At 37.1% G+C, this 21,391-nt stretch overlaps 1 protein-coding gene across 13 annotated transcripts in view; it reads right to left on the bottom strand.

The window, feature by feature from the left end:
- The window catches only part of LOC129000094 (protein muscleblind-like), a 596,156-nt gene that overhangs the window by 198,736 nt on the left and 376,029 nt on the right, over window positions 1-21,391 (bottom strand). Inside the window, exon 1 of one of the 13 annotated variants that reach the window (XM_054426973.1) lies at window positions 10,036-10,172. The exons of the other annotated variants lie outside the window; for them this stretch is intronic. The gene's annotated coding sequence lies outside the window, so the exon portion shown is untranslated. Of the gene's footprint in view, window positions 1-10,035; window positions 10,173-21,391 lie in introns of those variants that run through there. 13 annotated transcript variants of the gene reach the window in all.

A 21,391-nucleotide genomic window follows, 5' to 3' on the forward strand; every position in this document is an offset into this window, starting at 1 on the left:
CCATGTGCAAGTAAATTAGAAACTAACTAACTGCGAAATAATTACACAACTCCGTAGAGGCGGTGGATTTCATAATTTAAATACTTAATAATTAAAGCCTACAGGTGAAGAGGTGATTAATACTCAGAAAGGATTGAGTCTTTCAATAACTCATTAAAATGTGGTTATTTGATTAACGTAACGAAATCTCGTTTATTTCCAAATGAAAACAATTAAGGCATTTAGAGGTGAATAAACCAGTGTTTTGTGTTGTGGAGAAGCGGTGTGTTTGAATTAGGGGAATTTCTAACTGACATTAAAACAATATAAGAGAAAGTTATAGTAGTACGTTTTCTGTGGAGAAAGGTAAAGTTTGGTAAAATATATATCCCTATCAGCTCCTCCTTGACCTTAATTTAAATATCACTAATCACTTTATTAAGACGAAACACTTTGTGTGCGTATCCCAGGCTGAATACAGATCAATTATAATATTAGAATGTATTGAGATGGCCTGTGAGGTTTTGACTGACTAAAACTAGTTTCTTTAACCAATACCCTTTTATTAAGGATAGCTTCGTTCAATTTTTCAAGCAATACTATGTGAATAGTAATATTTAGTATATTGAGGTGCTTATTGCGGTGATATTTAAGAAACTGAAGAAGGTTTCACAAATGATTTCTGTATGTGAATAATGGCCTAAGATAAAGTGACACAATTAGATATAGTTATAAAACTTGATGACAACAATTAAACCATGTATGTCCCACAGTCGAATTAAATAACGTTATTCAACTTTAGGAGAAGCTGAGGCACATTTCTAGAGATTATCAAAACAAAAAACATTTTTTTAGAAATATTTAGACATTTTTGAGGTCGCGATGAATTAGTCAGTAGTCGTTGTGAGATGAAAGTTCCATTACGGATGTGACAGACCGGATACGCCACGTGGTAAACTCGGAGACGGCGCATTAACTATTAATCTGTTCTGTTAGATGTGACAAACAGTGAGATTGTAACTGAAACATACAGCAGTCAAGTCGTGGCAGGGGCTTACCGCGGTGGATGGGCGACAAAAATACTCATCTGGTAACACAGTTGTCATTCTGAAACATCTCGTGCCTCGTGTGAACTGCATGGCAAAGTTGGATGACAGAAAAGGGAAATATTGAAATCGCAAGGACAGCATTTTTTATCAAACAGCGAAAGCGTTGTTCTGAAGTGTAAAGGTGTCAACAAACACTTTTGACCGATTCCCATATTGACCTCAGATTTAAAAATTGGTTAAACTACAATCTAAGTCGTTAACTTTAAAATACTCGTAAAAAGTACGCTACTCAAAATTGGTCCGAAATAGTTTTACAAGTTTTCAACACGAACTATAATAAAGAGAACAGTTTTCATGTATACGTTTATACAACAGTACAGATAAAACGATAATAATCTTTGTGTTAAAGTTCCATAAACACTAAGCAGCATAGGTTTCTCATTTAAAAAAAAATAACTGAAACACAAGATAGAAGGAAATGTTTACCGGCGCAGCACATGGCACCCGCGCAAACATGTTTACTTTTTGGGCCCCGTAAAAACTGACATCCGTAAATAACTGTGCGATAGTGCCCCTTCCCCCACACCAACGTTACTGCCCCGCCCACCAGGAGTGTTACTGTGGAGTGCACAGGTTTTCAAACATTTTAGTAACTTTTGTTTTTAACACCCTTGGTTATTTTATTTTACTAAACGAGATTAGGTTGTTTTTTAATGTTATTGAACATGTATGAAACAAGATACATAGACTTCTTCCCATCCACATTTATTATATGGCTGTCCACAGCTATTACATGAGAATGAACTGTCTAGGTTTCATATAAGGGTCATTATCACAACAAATAAAGCAAAAAATGTACCAGAAAAATCGACACTGAAGAGAAGTCGAAAGAAGCGTTTCTTCAGGTAAAGATGTCAATTTCAGTAGGCCCTAACCAAAATTCGATATAGTAATTACTGTATTAAGAAAGGGCAAATCACATCATTTTACTTCGTAAAGTGAATAACATAATTTTACGAGTCTCAGTCTATCAAATTATATCCAACGAAAATAAATGTTTGGCACAATAAGTCTCGCCGAAAAAAAACTTGTCATAAAGTACGGTTTGAAAATTTAAATTATAAAAAAATTAACAAACATAGAAATAAGGACGATTCTTACCTCTAGTCTAGCGAGGGTAACTACGGACCGTTGTGTGAAGGGATGAAGAAGCGACTGACCAGTGGTCACTACAGGGGCGGGGGAGGCTACAGGTTCTATAACCGGCTCCCACATGCTCATCTCGGCAAGTGGATGCTTTATGAATAATCATACTTCAACCGACAAAATTTAAACCTGGACATGAGATAGTTTGCAGTTGTATTTTTCGCATACGAAATCTAATTGTACAAAAAACAAAAACTATCAAAAACCGACCATGTATGATGGATAGTAAAATTCCTTAGATAGGAATCAGAATAGCTAATATAATGCTAGTAACTTACTCAACGAATTAAAAAAAGATAATTTAGAATGTTACAATAATCAGCATTGTTACGATTTATGCTGTGTTTTGCTGAGTAGGCCTACATTATAGTAATAAACGTGCAATAGTCCAATTGGTACAATAATTCCTTGGGAATTTAAAAAGGTTCAACTCTTTATCAGCCGGGCGAACTTATTAAAGGCCCAAAAATGAAATCCCGCAACTTAACATGTGTTAAACTAGTATTTTCAAACGTGCTTTATTCTTAAACGGGGTTTCAAACAAAAACGTTTGATAAACGACAACATCATCATTTATTATAGTTTCAATATACATTACTTACATGCAACAGTCCCCCTTAAAACAAATACTAAACTCAACTGAACGAGTTATTTACGTAAATGAATTAAATGCCACTATGGTTTCACTTAGCTTTTAAAACTGTCTCAGCGATCTACATTCTCAGAAACTAATACAAAATTGAAAATACCTTAAAGCGACATCCTTGCTATCTGGCTGTGACCTCTGTACACCCCACACTGCACCCTACATGCGTCTAAGGCCAGACCGTTGGCCCAGTTAGGGACGGAGATACGGGGGTGCTAAAGACAGGTTTGAGCGCATACGCGACGCTGCGCTGGACCAGAAACTGTCTAGAAAATAACAAAAAGGAGGCGGGAACCAGTTCCCCAGTAGCAGCTGGCCGCGCGCATTTATTACGATAATTCGCAGTTTTATGCGCGCTTGTGCAACGTCTCGGTTTTGTCCGAGGTCTTTGGATCGGATATGAATAGGTGTGTTGCACATGTGATGATGTGTTATGCGGTTACAAATACTGGGCTTGAGTTTTGGTTTCGGTCCCTATTACCTTTCTGGATTTATGTAACCTACACAATACACATCGTAGACGATGAAGCACTCATACTAGATTGTAATTTGTTTGGGGTCTTTGCAGATACGGTATGTCTGTAAATAGCGCGTGTGGGTCAAAGCTGAAACGAATTCCGTATTTGAGACCAGTAATTTGTTGTATATTTGTTGTTTTATGTAACCGATGCAATCTAGAATACCTAATATCATCCATACTCGGTTGCACGACTTGCTGCTTATCTGAACGTAGTTTTCCTTCCCCAAATCACCAAAATACAAGTTTGAGATTTATAAACCATACTCCTCCCCAGTATAAAGTTAAAAATGTCTAGATGTTGGATATAAGGGGAGACGTATACAGGAGAAGGTTTCAGCCACCCTTTAACATAACAATTTACCAAATCGAAACCTAAACTCATTCCTAAATGAGTGTTATCCCACTTATTGTCCACTTAATTTATAACTCATACAGTCAACAAACGTACAACCAACCACAACATTCCTAACAGCCATCTCTGTGCCACCCCTGGGCCCAAAAATGGTCGCAAACCTCGCCATTTTATCCCAGTGAATGGACCGTCTTGGTCTCGGCGAAGGCGTGCGAAGCCCACCACATCCGCTATTAAGCTATTGTGCCCAATTTGGTCCGGGGGCGCGAACACCACGCTTGGCCGACCTTAGACTCTGTGACATGCCCGGGGCAGAGAGAAAGTGCTACAGGAATAACATGGCGCACTACAGGTGTAACAAGGAAATAGACAACCAAAGTGTCCGTCGAATTGATTCGGAATATTTTGAAACATTTTGTATTCAATATTGACTTTTATCTACGCTATTGTAAATTTTTACATTGGAAAGGGAACGGTCCAAACCCTGGTTACATTTGTTAGATATCCCATTGATAAATGACCTCTGGGTCCAGTTTTTTATCTCGCTTGGATGTTCTGAAGCAAATGTGAACTTTGGGATTGACCTGGGTTTATAACATGTACAGAAGTAACACCTCCAACTAAGTAATAAAAAAAATCAAGCTATACTTTTCAGCAACGAGAATATAACGAGCTGTATTTTTTAAGTAAAACCATTTTAGTTGAATGTAGAGCAGACACCCCATGTGGGACCAGCTGCTAAATGTGTCTGCATTTGGGGTGCCTTTATATCCATAGTTAAAGTTCTTATTTCTTTATAGTTTTTCAAATACCCTACTTTGATACATACTTCATTAGGGTATAAATAATTTATGGTGGTAGGGATATTGCAAAATCATGTCATCCAATGCTATTGGATTAAATAAAACATTGTACGAAAATCTATTGGTATACAAGGATACAATCTAATTAATTTGAAATTTAGATAACAGAAATCATACTAATGAGTTAATATTTTACAAGTTACTAATTTGAAAGAAAGCCTAAATGTCTGCATGTTCAGACAAAACCTTATTCAAACCTTTCATCACTTTACAGAGGTAGGCCCTAAATATGGGTTAAATTCAATGCTTTGGCCGCATTTCACCATGGTTACAGAGCTACTTGTAAATGGATTCAACGATCGACTACAACCATCATTATGCGACATTAACACTCGAATACCCCGACTACAACATTAGTTAACATGCCATATAGCCCAAACATGCCATATAGCCTTAACACGTCATGTAGCCTTAACAAGTGAGCTCCTCATTAAGGGGCGAGTCATCTTAACTACACACAGTGTTAATGGCTCATCCAATGACTCATTAAGGTTTATTGCGCTGTCTAGCCTTCATACTTGTTCACTTATTTATCAATGTTCCGTTTCACGACGGATCGCTGAAGATATGACTTCTGGCTAAGAGACGGTTTCAAAATTAAATTTGGGTGCACACTTAAAATACTGCGCTTGGTGACATGTCTTAAAATATTATTGGTTAATCATGGTTAATTAAAACAGTCAAACTGTACGACACAGTACAGATTTTCAACAACTAAACCTCGCCATAAGCAGGCCAAAGAAGAATATTCCGATTAAAGCTGGGTTTTCCTAGACGCGGAGTCGGCCAGCGGAGAGCGGACAACGGAGAGCGGAATTGAAATTAACATGGCATTCCGCTCCGCTGCTAGGAAAACAGTAACATTAAATTGCCTAAAGCCGGGTTTTCCTAGGCGCGGAGTCGGCCAGCCGAGAGCGGACAACGGAGAGCGGACTCAGCTTGTCATAGGCAATTTAATGTTACTGTTTTCCTAGCAGCGGAGCGGAATGCCATGTTAATTTCAATTCCGCTCTCCGTTGTCCGCTCTCCGCTGGCCGACTCCGCGTCTAGGAAAACCCAGCTTAAGACCAGCTGAGTCCGCTCTCCGCGTTCCTCTCTCCGCTGGCCGATTCCGCTGCTAGGAAAACCCAGCTTAATCCTCACTATTTGAATAGACTAAAGGCAAAATATGTCGATTCAAACTCACTGTAAGACTAAATAAATAATCCAACTAAACGTCATAAACCTCACGGTAAGTTAAAGCAGAACATTCCGACTAAAGCTTAGTAAGTAAACTAAAACCAAATAACATTGGCAATTTTTAGGTTTCCTCAATAGACCCTATACTATAGGCCTACCATATGATCTGATTAAAATACGAATATTTTACCCATGTTCTATTCCAATAGTCCAAAGTCTAAACATACAGCCCTAAAAAATCAATCAAAATACCCTCAGTGTATAAAATAACCAGTTAAGTAGGGCGACAAGTGCAGCAGTGGGGGGGGGGGGGGGCACTCGGGGTACAATAGGCTGCATCGACCAATCGCGGCGCGACGTTTTTGCCAAATTTAACCTCGTTGAATCGAGTCATTGTCGCGAGTTTGCGGGCAAGAAGCGGAACACATTGTCGACGCGAGAAAACTTATGAAGTAGGCCTTCGATAAACACAATGGGGACAACAATATTATTCGGAGAGGCGATCCATTAATTGCCGTGCCACAAGAAAGCCTCATTGACGCTTCTTTTGTCGCCCCATTCATGTGATTTGCCCCAACCACTGTGGTCATGTACTTGAACACATACTTTCTACATAGAGTTTATCTGACGACGATATTAAAATAATATATTAGGTTCTAAAAAAATATTAGACTCATAAACATAGTATACTCAATAACGACTAAATAATTTGAGTCGTAAAAAACTAAGCATTATCAATAAGTGGAACAATAGCTTTATGTACAAGCGACATTTCTTTAGGTAATTATTTTTATTGGGCGTAATCACTGTCTAAACCTATTTGCAACACTCATTCAAAAGAGACCATTTAACAGGATTCCGACAATTACAATAAAGCTTAACAGACAGTAACAATTAATTGAGATAATGTCAACCTCTCTTTGCAATAAAATACAAATCAAGCTGTTTTTATAAATTGAAGCAACGCGTGCTTTGTTTAACCACAAAAATATTGTTACAATACACTACAACTTATTGGTGTGTAGTTTATTCTCGTTTTAAAGCACAACGCAAAAGACAAACTCCTCTACACACCTAGAACACCTGAAAATCTCCTAACTTAATGCAGTTCAGTGGGTTCAATTCACTACGTACAGACCCTATTGTATGTTTACAACTGCACTGCTACCGCTAATTCTCCTAAACATCTAGCTGAATGATTATAGGACAATGTGTTACTTGTGTCTGTGTTTTCGCTAACTTCGCGACAATAAACACTCGAGGTGTGACCAACGATGAGCAACAATGACTCAATATGACGTCACAGTCCTTGAGCCGCAGTTAACTTGTCACGACTGTAGAGTGTAGGCGCGTCGACGTGGCAACACTGTAATATACTCCGATCGTCGGCTGAGCTGAATTAGACCAACCACAAAGTACACGTTAATAAACTGCATGTCTTTTGGCGAATTTCCTACATATGGCATATAAGCTATTATTACCAATTACCTACCGTAGATTTCGTTGTAAGACCTAGACCAGGGACAGATTTACTTTTTTGTTATGATTACCCCAGAGGCCAAAACCACAATCAGTTCAAATTCGTATACTATAACCTCTGTCAAAGATGATCCAATTTGACCAATTTGGATGAATTTTGACATAACACGCGTAAACTTGGGTTTATAAACACAACATTTTACAATTTATTTAAACACCATATTCGAGAGCTTAAAAAAATAATTTAGCGGAAACCGTAGGTGTCATTATACACTCCATTCAGCGTTAAGTTTTAATTAATGGTTAACTTATGATAAAAATCCTACTAAACCGCAAATGATTTAAAATTCCTACATAATTCTTACGGAGCTCCCAGGAGAACTAAGTAAACTGTTCATTTTTTTGCTTGTTTATAAAAAAAATTATAAACTAATCAAATTTGACAAATAAGTTTCATTATTGGCTATTATTAACATTTCACTAAAACACATCATATTAACTTCCATGTATCAGCAAGTACTCATTTGTCCTTCTGTTTTTTAACTAGGTTATGGGTCTGACACATTTATAAAAATCGCATTTATTGGAGAACAACAGGCTCTTATCTGTGCGCAAACAACCAACCAAGTACAAAGCTTTTGTGCGCGGAATTCCTAGAAGAGTAAAAAAATGTTGTTTGGAAACGAGCTATTAAAGCTTTGTTGGACTAATCTTTTGTCACATTCAAACACATAAAAATAGTTATGTCGGCTAACTAAGATTTTATCAACATTTTATTAAGCGATAAAATTACTTTTACTATCACAATTATTGGTTTTTATGGTCATACTACCAATTATATAGAAATTTATTGACTCGCTACAGTTATATAGTACACAGTGTCGATATGACGTTTTCGGTAGGTAGTGTATTTAGGCTAAGTTATACATGAAAATTGCTTTAATTTACTTTCATCGTGCACCTCTTTACAGAAAATTTTGTATTGTGTGTTGCCTCGTTTTCTTGCAAATCCTCAAACCTGGCGTGTTTTTATTATCCTAGTTAAGCCTAAACAATACTAATAAAGACTGACAAGCCGGTAAAAATCGTAAAAATATTGTGATATTGCTGATATTGTGACTTTATAAATAAAACCATAACAACCGTAACAAATAACAATAGGCTGGTTTTAGATGTGCTTTGTGAGTGTGCTCTTATTACTACCAATGCGCTAAATAACAAAGTTTACTAATCCTATTTTTCTCCCTATTATATCCTCAACCTAACAAGACGTTTTGTTTGTTTGGAAATCTATAAAACATACAGATTGGCCTGCATAGCCTATAAGGACTAGGCCTAAGTTTTTTGTGTTAATTAAACTGCTAACTTAAAATGCATCATAGTTTTTAATTTTATCTATGAGTAACGAGAATCTAATTAATTGTTGAAAAAAAAGCAAATAAAATACAACTCAATAAAGGTAATTAATAAATAAGTTGCATAGTAAAAGGGTTGCTCTTTCCTAAATACATTAGCAATACCACACTGAATGGAAGCTCTGAGGTTCTTAAAAGCCCTTCAAAGCCCATTGTTGTCTAAAAAGAGTTTTGTTTGCCTCGATTCATATTACATTTACTTTCTAGGGATTATCCTACCTGGATTTGATAAAGTAAACCATTCAATACTTGCATTGTTACTGTCAGAAAGGTGAATTGTAAACAAATTTTACAGAACCAAACCCCTTTTCATGTGTCCTGAGTTATTATGTCAACAAATGTTTTTAAATTGTGCTGTAGTTATTATTAAACCTAAATATTTTAGTAACGGCTACAACTGTTCAAACGAATTTTCTGGCATTAGGCCTCTATGCCTACCGTACTTTATTGTGTAATACAATTTGCCTGACAGCTTATAGAAACTAAATGATCATACCGCATTAATATGAGAGAAATCGACTGAGCTACCCCTAATGCCTAGGCCTACCTAATTATATATTTCCATCAAGCTAGATGTAGACCTAAGAGCGCAAATTCAGACCCAGGACCTAAAAACTCAGGCCTAATTTGGAATAGACCATATTAAAAGCTGAATGAATTTTCAACACCTAATTTAAAAAGTTGTTAAGCCTGAATCTTTGGGCTACCTTAACGTTATATCGATAATAAACTTTTATCAAAGGGTTTAAACTTAATTTGAGTCTTAGCAAAGTTGTCGCGCTGACTAGGCTAGATCTGTTGGAACTGTAAACACAGCTGGTGCAAACACAGCTGTTTTAATTACGGATAAACTTACATCCACATCCTATACAGTTTTGAATAATGGTGGGCTAGGACCAAAGAGTTACCAATCAATGGTTACAACATAATTAATTTACACTGACAATTAACTCGGTGGTGTTAAACAAACGTTAATTCCAAACAAGTTTTGCATGGCGTCAGTTCCGTGTAATGTGCGGTGTGGTGCGCTCAATAACAATTCCGCTCTGTTCTGCTGATTACATTAATGAAACATCTGGTTCACGACGGCTTCGTCAGTAAGCTAGTGATACGCGACACGTGTATCAAAACATCGAAATTTGTGAAATGCTAGACACAAAACATAGCGTTGTGCAACCAGTTCGAGGTTATGTCAACTCTTTCGTTCCTCCATTCACACCTGACTGTAGGTATTCACAAGGTGAAGTCAAACGACATTTACCTACTTGTTTCGATAGCGCTAGGTTGTAAACTGTTTCTAACTTATCAATTATGTTTATAAGTATGTAGAAAACGTAATTCAATTACCTGAAGCGAGTAATCCTGAGGGAAAGTAGCTTAGCGAGCGAAGTTTTAGCGGGTTAAGCGGTAGTACCGGCACTCCACAAACCCAACCGATCACTGACTGGCGCGCTGCGTCCCACGCACCCAAGCGGCCAACATGACAACTACTCCGCCCCCTCCCCGTCGCCCCCTCACCTTCAAATTCCCCCCTCTATAGCGCTGGAGGCTATGTTTACATTGATGGCTTTACATTCACATTCACATTAGTTGTTGGCAGATTATAGCTTATGGAATTCTAAACTTTTACGATTGCACTTTGTTAAAAAAAAAAAAAAAAAATTAAAAGATTAAGTTTAATCTTTTAGTTTTTTGTTTTTCACAAATAAAACGGCTGTCAGACGGCAGAGTGACTTAGTGTCGGTAATTGCATGCACAGAAACCAGTTTGCAACAATGTCTAGACGTTGCCAACGCTGCACTCGCCCGACGCCCGCGGCATTCCATTTCTCATGCACATTTTAATCGTAGACTATTGAATTATTCATTTGTCCCACCCTCTGAACGTTCTATTTTCAACAGTACCTATAAATAGCTGAAGCGGAGTGAGTTTAATGAAAAAGTTGACTGAATGCTTCTGAAAATTACAAAAACGTCTGGTCCTTTGTAAACTGTTTCATTATACTTGTGAGTTACAATATAACTCTTTGCTACAGAATAAAACGGGTTCTAATATCAACCCAAATAAAAATGGAAATGGTAGATTGATTTTAAACTTTTCTGTAAATGTTCCAAGCTTCTACCATCATATACCCTAAAATTAGAAAGAATTCTTAGTATCAATTGCTGGTTATATTAAACCGAGATAGCCGTCTCCAAATGCCAATCGGCCGTAAACGAGGATTTACAACAAATTGGACTGACTGAGTAATCGTAGTAATTACGACTGGCCATAAAGAAGCCGCTAATCGAAGCCGGGACAGTTTCAATTTAGCTAACAAATACGACATCGAGGAAAATAAGGGAGAACGACCACTTAGTGATATGGGCTGGAAGGAGAGGCTCCATCGATTGTCGAATTCGGACAAGATTTTGTAATTACGCGCAGCCCGGGTTATTGGATAATTGTCGAGAAACATCTCTTCCCAGACAAGAGTCTAAGAATCGGACGTTAAATTGAATCCGGATGGTTAATTGGGTGAATCGATCGTTGGAAGTTAGCAAACAAAGTTCCCGACCCGAGTAAGCTCTTTAAATAATGGCGGCCTACCCTTGTGAAATAAGCTGCCAGTATTTATGGCAGCCTGGCGATGGCGTCTTTGGGAGAAATTTGTGACCAACAGTAGCGCTAAACAGTAGGCCCAACTAAAGTGGACTGGATATTCTTTTGACTAAAATACATGGCGTATCAATACCCACTCCTTCAAGTTTGCAGGGTGTTATTCAACCCTAATACCTATCTATAAGGTATTGATAACAAATTGTCGTAGTTGAAAAGGCAATTCAAAACATCGCAGCACACCTGCAGACTAGCAGACTTACGCATTTACAGAAACTGATTCGACAAAAAAAAACCTTAGTAACACAGTTATGTTACACTTAGATCCATACCTAAAATATGAATAAGCTTGCGGATAACATGAAAACAAAAGTTTTAGATTTTGGTAGACTACCATTAAAATAAGTGAAAAAATTTTTAACTTAGAAAAATTGTGCAATTGTGCAAACTACCATAAATATAATAAAGAAGACAGCGTACTGAATAACTTATGTTTTTGACTAAGCAATTAATTAATGATCTTGGACAGTAAATCAACGCACGTCATCTCAGTAATACTTCATTTATACCAATTTTAAGGTGCTTTTATATTTTCCCAATCTAAATAATATTGGTATGACGATACAATTTACTTATGATAAATTTACTATCTCATTTTTAATGACAACGGATAATTTACTACAACAAATAGACTAAAAATCTACCAATAGGAGGACAAAATGCTCTTGGCATCCTAACCTAATTACTATAGTATCTCAACCATTATTTTAATTGAACAGAAGCTCTTAGGCTTATGAAGTGGAGCTATTTTAAATACTAAATTACATGGTAAGTATCTAATACCCCCGCCGCAGCAAACCTGTCGTCTAATAGAATTACCATTTGCCTGAATTGATTTTCAATTAAATATAGGCTATTTAAATAACATTAAGTTTTAACGAGTACCTAGGTTTGCTGCGACAGGGAAAATAATAAAGTGTGTTTTTTAGTAAAATATTATTAGCTAAGTATAAAATAAATAAATTTGCCAAGTTTGCTCAAATATATCCATAAACAAGCAAACTACAACATTTTACAATATTCTCCATAAGAATATCATGGGAATTTTAAACTAATAATCGTACAAAAACACTTTGATAGACTGAATCATTTTTTAAGCTCTATAAAAAAGTCTAGATAGAAATTGGGAAGTTTTGCGTTTTGAGGGTCAAAAATGAGATAACCCAATTTTTACCCCATAAAACCCCGTTCCCATGGTCCGATTATGCTGGTTCGCAAACTCATCCAAGTTTATCTCTCGCCTTACACCTTCAAACCAAATTTCATTAAAATCGGACAAAAATTGCTGGAGTTATCCCGTTCACGGGCAGATATACGTTCATACGCACATACACGTTCCTTATATACACATGTATACAAATTTGAACGAATGGTGTTTTTGGCCAATGGAGACATCAAAATGAAAAAGTAAATCGGTCCCGGACCTAGGTGTTACCGTGCCACCTACAGTAACAATTCTTCTCTAGGCCATATAGGGAAATTCGCTAAAGTGAGTGTCTGTTTTATTGCACAACAAATTAAAAGCTGCACAATAAACATTTGAAATTATTGGACAGATCATTTACATTTGTTAGGATTACATTAAGACATTATTGCAATTGTAAGGTTTTTTCAAACCTGTCATAAAGAAAGTTCGTCAGCAGCACTGGACTTTTGAAAAAGCCATATACAAATTAATCAAAGGCTGGGGGGAGAGGTGGAGCTATATTGTTTAATCCTTCTAGGCCGAAGCCCTAAAAAAAACTACGTTTTAATTGACCATTTCACTCCTCTAGATCATATGCTTTGAAATTAGAACTGAATCGTAAAAATCGGCCATGGGGGAAAGGTGAAAAAATATGTTACAGGTCACAGGGACAACCCTTTTTGTGTATAAAGATAGTGTATTTGGTGAACTCAATATGTAGGCCTACTAGTAATTTGCCCTTCAATCATAAATTTATGGAGGTCTCACCAATACAAACAGATCCTGTGGCGTTAGATCCCTTGCATCCGGAAAGACAATCATGACAAATGTTGTATGTTGTATGTTTAACATGCCCCAGTCCCTGTCATGTGTTTCAGAGGTCCAGGAAGTGCCACAGATGTTTGATATGAAGGAGTGAGTCTGATGGACGGACAAAGGCGTCATTGAGTAAACTAGCTACCGTAACTGGACCACCGTCCACCGTCCACCACTATACTGGTCCAAACTAGAGCATCATTCATGACTCACATCAACTATTACAGTTGAAAACTAAAATATAAAAGAGAACCACACTACCGCAATGGTGATCTGGGCTGAACACTATGAGATCATTAAACAACTTTAGTTTTATTTCTAGAAGAAAATTAGAATAAACTAGAGGAAAAAGAAAATCGTCGTGGTTAACTTGTTCATAGATATATGATGATCAAATTTTCACAAATTTATTTATTCCATCTTATAATATCAACATTTGGTCAAACATATTTTTTACCTTTCCCGTAGCAGCAAACCTAGTTGTCTCGTTGAATCTAATGCTATTTAAATGGGGATTATCTTGTATATAGAAATATTTTAGTAAAAATCCAATCAGACAAATTTAAATTTGCTTAGTCTACAGGTTTGCTGCGGCGGGGGTATTTTATAAACAATACTTGCTAGCAGCTCTGTGGCATTTTTCAATAAATTTAACAAGGAAGGATATAGAAATGTTTATGTCTAGGGGAGGTTTTGCAAGTTTAACGTCGACACCCCGTCGCGGTGTGGGTTTACTGGAACATTGTGTCTCGCAGGACATTTTATGTTGCCATATACAGTCTCGTTGTGGTACAAACATCCCTTAACACTGCGGGGGTTGGCCGCCCTGTACACTATACATACATTCCAACCGTGGCCAACAACTGGTATTGCAGTGTTGTTGAATTGATTCGGTGTAGTGACTTTAATGAGCTGCATTAATGTAGTATGTAGTGTATAGGGGTTAAAATCTGGAACCCAGGAAATATTAATAGAACCCACAAGAAAATTGGTTAGGGCTGGTTGTTGTGAAATTCAACCCCAAGAATCTGTAAGGGGAAGGGTGTTAACGTTTCTAACAAAGCCAAATAATAAGTTGATTGACCGTTATGGTCTTCTTCAAGGTAGATCAAATTTTTGATACTTGTAATTTCAACGTTATGTTACTTCAACCATGGGTTCACTACTATTGCAGCCATACCCCACCCCTATGCGACGATTAGCACTGTTATAGTAACGGAAAACTATGTTAATGAAAATTGGTCAAAGTACGAATTCATTCTGCACCTATAATTTATGTCTGCACCTAGATTTATGAAGGAAGGAGGTATAACAGTTTGGAAATCCGTTGCTGTTGATGAATATGTTTGCCCAATGATCTAGTGCAACTGGGTCCTGTTTGACGTAATTTCTAAAAATCTTTTGATTTTTATCAGGATCGAATCGGTGAACACACGATTGCTAGGTAAGCACTATTACCAAATCAGCCACCTTAAACTGCAATCTCAATCGCGAAATCACACCACTCAAACTCCAGTGTGCGGCCACTCCGAAAGATAGTGCTTAAAAAGGAATTTCAAAGTCTACACCCAGCAAAGTTATAACATACTTTTCACGAATGGCTGCTTCTCAATAATTCTACACATAAAAAGAAAAATAATTTTACCTTTTACTCTCTCCCTCAGTAAAAAGTAGTCTATATGGTTCAAATTTCGTCAATTTTCGAGTTTGAGTTTCGGGTGGATGTATCCGTTTTGGGGCCCCCTGAACCCAAAAAGTTGCTTTCAAAGTGATGTCGATATGTGTGAGTGTGGACTGAGCCATAGACAATACCTATAGTCAGTCTTTGATGAAATTTGATATCAGGTACTAATCTCCGGCATTTATGTTTAAATTGTTATGGAATTTGGGGTTTTAATCGTGGTTTCTAAGAAAACCCTACAAAATGAGGGAAAGATTGGATTTTCACAAAAAACGGCTCGAACGTATTTAGTCCTTTTAAACCCTAAACAAAGCAGTACAATCCCATAACACAACAAAAATAAAGGATTTTTAAATAAACGGCTTGACCGATTTTGATTACAATTTTTTATTATAGTTCTTTTAACTCAGAAAATGGTAAAATCTCCTTTTATGTTAAAATTATGATTCAACAGTCATGGCATATTATGTGATTTTCCCATAAAATTTCACAGTTATTCCCACTGCTTACCCACGATAAGGGTTGTTTACAAGCTATTGGGTGTAAGTTTGTGTCAGATAGCTGATACCATTTATTTTTCACCGGTAAACTGTTTTCTATATGGTTGAGTTGTTCACGACATGTACACCGTACACCGTAGACCGCCCTAGTGACGCCAGTAAGCCACCCCCCCACCCCCACCCCCGTGTTGGCGTGTTGGCGTGTGGCGAGATGGCGTGTTGGTATATAGCGTGTTATGTACCCATAACCACTACGGAGAGCGGAATTGAAATTAACATGGCATTCCGCTCCGCTGCTAGGAAAACAGTAACATTAAATTGCCTAAAGCCGGGTTTTCCTAGGCGCGGAGTCGGCCAGCCGAGAGCGGACAACGGAGAGCGGACTCAGCTTGTCATAGGCAATTTAATGTTACTGTTTTCCTAGCAGCGGAGCGGAATGCCATGTTAATTTCAATTCCGCTCTCCGTTGTCCGCTCTCCGCTGGCCGACTCCGCGTCTAGGAAAACCCAGCTTAAGACCAGCTGAGTCCGCTCTCCGCGTTCCTCTCTCCGCTGGCCGATTCCGCTGCTAGGAAAACCCAGCTTAATCCTCACTATTTGAATAGACTAAAGGCAAAATATGTCGATTCAAACTCACTGTAAGACTAAATAAATAATCCAACTAAACGTCATAAACCTCACGGTAAGTTAAAGCAGAACATTCCGACTAAAGCTTAGTAAGTAAACTAAAACCAAATAACATTGGCAATTTTTAGGTTTCCTCAATAGACCCTATACTATAGGCCTACCATATGATCTGATTAAAATACGAATATTTTACCCATGTTCTATTCCAATAGTCCAAAGTCTAAACATACAGCCCTAAAAAATCAATCAAAATACCCTCAGTGTATAAAATAACCAGTTAAGTAGGGCGACAAGTGCAGCAGTGGGGGGGGGGGGGGGCACTCGGGGTACAATAGGCTGCATCGACCAATCGCGGCGCGACGTTTTTGCCAAATTTAACCTCGTTGAATCGAGTCATTGTCGCGAGTTTGCGGGCAAGAAGCGGAACACATTGTCGACGCGAGAAAACTTATGAAGTAGGCCTTCGATAAACACAATGGGGACAACAATATTATTCGGAGAGGCGATCCATTAATTGCCGTGCCACAAGAAAGCCTCATTGACGCTTCTTTTGTCGCCCCATTCATGTGATTTGCCCCAACCACTGTGGTCATGTACTTGAACACATACTTTCTACATAGAGTTTATCTGACGACGATATTAAAATAATATATTAGGTTCTAAAAAAATATTAGACTCATAAACATAGTATACTCAATAACGACTAAATAATTTGAGTCGTAAAAAACTAAGCATTATCAATAAGTGGAACAATAGCTTTATGTACAAGCGACATTTCTTTAGGTAATTATTTTTATTGGGCGTAATCACTGTCTAAACCTATTTGCAACACTCATTCAAAAGAGACCATTTAACAGGATTCCGACAATTACAATAAAGCTTAACAGACAGTAACAATTAATTGAGATAATGTCAACCTCTCTTTGCAATAAAATACAAATCAAGCTGTTTTTATAAATTGAAGCAACGCGTGCTTTGTTTAACCACAAAAATATTGTTACAATACACTACAACTTATTGGTGTGTAGTTTATTCTCGTTTTAAAGCACAACGCAAAAGACAAACTCCTCTACACACCTAGAACACCTGAAAATCTCCTAACTTAATGCAGTTCAGTGGGTTCAATTCACTACGTACAGACCCTATTGTATGTTTACAACTGCACTGCTACCGCTAATTCTCCTAAACATCTAGCTGAATGATTATAGGACAATGTGTTACTTGTGTCTGTGTTTTCGCTAACTTCGCGACAATAAACACTCGAGGTGTGACCAACGATGAGCAACAATGACTCAATATGACGTCACAGTCCTTGAGCCGCAGTTAACTTGTCACGACTGTAGAGTGTAGGCGCGTCGACGTGGCAACACTGTAATATACTCCGATCGTCGGCTGAGCTGAATTAGACCAACCACAAAGTACACGTTAATAAACTGCATGTCTTTTGGCGAATTTCCTACATATGGCATATAAGCTATTATTACCAATTACCTACCGTAGATTTCGTTGTAAGACCTAGACCAGGGACAGATTTACTTTTTTGTTATGATTACCCCAGAGGCCAAAACCACAATCAGTTCAAATTCGTATACTATAACCTCTGTCAAAGATGATCCAATTTGACCAATTTGGATGAATTTTGACATAACACGCGTAAACTTGGGTTTATAAACACAACATTTTACAATTTATTTAAACACCATATTCGAGAGCTTAAAAAAATAATTTAGCGGAAACCGTAGGTGTCATTATACACTCCATTCAGCGTTAAGTTTTAATTAATGGTTAACTTATGATAAAAATCCTACTAAACCGCAAATGATTTAAAATTCCTACATAATTCTTACGGAGCTCCCAGGAGAACTAAGTAAACTGTTCATTTTTTTGCTTGTTTATAAAAAAAATTATAAACTAATCAAATTTGACAAATAAGTTTCATTATTGGCTATTATTAACATTTCACTAAAACACATCATATTAACTTCCATGTATCAGCAAGTACTCATTTGTCCTTCTGTTTTTTAACTAGGTTATGGGTCTGACACATTTATAAAAATCGCATTTATTGGAGAACAACAGGCTCTTATCTGTGCGCAAACAACCAACCAAGTACAAAGCTTTTGTGCGCGGAATTCCTAGAAGAGTAAAAAAATGTTGTTTGGAAACGAGCTATTAAAGCTTTGTTGGACTAATCTTTTGTCACATTCAAACACATAAAAATAGTTATGTCGGCTAACTAAGATTTTATCAACATTTTATTAAGCGATAAAATTACTTTTACTATCACAATTATTGGTTTTTATGGTCATACTACCAATTATATAGAAATTTATTGACTCGCTACAGTTATATAGTACACAGTGTCGATATGACGTTTTCGGTAGGTAGTGTATTTAGGCTAAGTTATACATGAAAATTGCTTTAATTTACTTTCATCGTGCACCTCTTTACAGAAAATTTTGTATTGTGTGTTGCCTCGTTTTCTTGCAAATCCTCAAACCTGGCGTGTTTTTATTATCCTAGTTAAGCCTAAACAATACTAATAAAGACTGACAAGCCGGTAAAAATCGTAAAAATATTGTGATATTGCTGATATTGTGACTTTATAAATAAAACCATAACAACCGTAACAAATAACAATAGGCTGGTTTTAGATGTGCTTTGTGAGTGTGCTCTTATTACTACCAATGCGCTAAATAACAAAGTTTACTAATCCTATTTTTCTCCCTATTATATCCTCAACCTAACAAGACGTTTTGTTTGTTTGGAAATCTATAAAACATACAGATTGGCCTGCATAGCCTATAAGGACTAGGCCTAAGTTTTTTGTGTTAATTAAACTGCTAACTTAAAATGCATCATAGTTTTTAATTTTATCTATGAGTAACGAGAATCTAATTAATTGTTGAAAAAAAAGCAAATAAAATACAACTCAATAAAGGTAATTAATAAATAAGTTGCATAGTAAAAGGGTTGCTCTTTCCTAAATACATTAGCAATACCACACTGAATGGAAGCTCTGAGGTTCTTAAAAGCCCTTCAAAGCCCATTGTTGTCTAAAAAGAGTTTTGTTTGCCTCGATTCATATTACATTTACTTTCTAGGGATTATCCTACCTGGATTTGATAAAGTAAACCATTCAATACTTGCATTGTTACTGTCAGAAAGGTGAATTGTAAACAAATTTTACAGAACCAAACCCCTTTTCATGTGTCCTGAGTTATTATGTCAACAAATGTTTTTAAATTGTGCTGTAGTTATTATTAAACCTAAATATTTTAGTAACGGCTACAACTGTTCAAACGAATTTTCTGGCATTAGGCCTCTATGCCTACCGTACTTTATTGTGTAATACAATTTGCCTGACAGCTTATAGAAACTAAATGATCATACCGCATTAATATGAGAGAAATCGACTGAGCTACCCCTAATGCCTAGGCCTACCTAATTATATATTTCCATCAAGCTAGATGTAGACCTAAGAGCGCAAATTCAGACCCAGGACCTAAAAACTCAGGCCTAATTTGGAATAGACCATATTAAAAGCTGAATGAATTTTCAACACCTAATTTAAAAAGTTGTTAAGCCTGAATCTTTGGGCTACCTTAACGTTATATCGATAATAAACTTTTATCAAAGGGTTTAAACTTAATTTGAGTCTTAGCAAAGTTGTCGCGCTGACTAGGCTAGATCTGTTGGAACTGTAAACACAGCTGGTGCAAACACAGCTGTTTTAATTACGGATAAACTTACATCCACATCCTATACAGTTTTGAATAATGGTGGGCTAGGACCAAAGAGTTACCAATCAATGGTTACAACATAATTAATTTACACTGACAATTAACTCGGTGGTGTTAAACAAACGTTAATTCCAAACAAGTTTTGCATGGCGTCAGTTCCGTGTAATGTGCGGTGTGGTGCGCTCAATAACAATTCCGCTCTGTTCTGCTGATTACATTAATGAAACATCTGGTTCACGACGGCTTCGTCAGTAAGCTAGTGATACGCGACACGTGTATCAAAACATCGAAATTTGTGAAATGCTAGACACAAAACATAGCGTTGTGCAACCAGTTCGAGGTTATGTCAACTCTTTCGTTCCTCCATTCACACCTGACTGTAGGTATTCACAAGGTGAAGTCAAACGACATTTACCTACTTGTTTCGATAGCGCTAGGTTGTAAACTGTTTCTAACTTATCAATTATGTTTATAAGTATGTAGAAAACGTAATTCAATTACCTGAAGCGAGTAATCCTGAGGGAAAGTAGCTTAGCGAGCGAAGTTTTAGCGGGTTAAGCGGTAGTACCGGCACTCCACAAACCCAACCGATCACTGACTGGCGCGCTGCGTCCCACGCACCCAAGCGGCCAACATGACAACTACTCCGCCCCCTCCCCGTCGCCCCCTCACCTTCAAATTCCCCCCTCTATAGCGCTGGAGGCTATGTTTACATTGATGGCTTTACATTCACATTCACATTAGTTGTTGGCAGATTATAGCTTATGGAATTCTAAACTTTTACGATTGCACTTTGTTAAAAAAAAAAAAAAAAAATTAAAAGATTAAGTTTAATCTTTTAGTTTTTTGTTTTTCACAAATAAAACGGCTGTCAGACGGCAGAGTGACTTAGTGTCGGTAATTGCATGCACAGAAACCAGTTTGCAACAATGTCTAGACGTTGCCAACGCTGCACTCGCCCGACGCCCGCGGCATTCCATTTCTCATGCACATTTTAATCGTAGACTATTGAATTATTCATTTGTCCCACCCTCTGAACGTTCTATTTTCAACAGTACCTATAAATAGCTGAAGCGGAGTGAGTTTAATGAAAAAGTTGACTGAATGCTTCTGAAAATTACAAAAACGTCTGGTCCTTTGTAAACTGTTTCATTATACTTGTGAGTTACAATATAACTCTTTGCTACAGAATAAAACGGGTTCTAATATCAACCCAAATAAAAATGGAAATGGTAGATTGATTTTAAACTTTTCTGTAAATGTTCCAAGCTTCTACCATCATATACCCTAAAATTAGAAAGAATTCTTAGTATCAATTGCTGGTTATATTAAACCGAGATAGCCGTCTCCAAATGCCAATCGGCCGTAAACGAGGATTTACAACAAATTGGACTGACTGAGTAATCGTAGTAATTACGACTGGCCATAAAGAAGCCGCTAATCGAAGCCGGGACAGTTTCAATTTAGCTAACAAATACGACATCGAGGAAAAT

The sequence above is a fragment of the Macrosteles quadrilineatus genome, unplaced genomic scaffold (assembly GCF_028750875.1).
Source record: "Macrosteles quadrilineatus isolate MER2022 unplaced genomic scaffold, UCM_ALF_1.0 Scaffold_8__2_contigs__length_117827958, whole genome shotgun sequence".
Classification (NCBI taxonomy): domain Eukaryota; kingdom Metazoa; phylum Arthropoda; class Insecta; order Hemiptera; family Cicadellidae; genus Macrosteles; species Macrosteles quadrilineatus.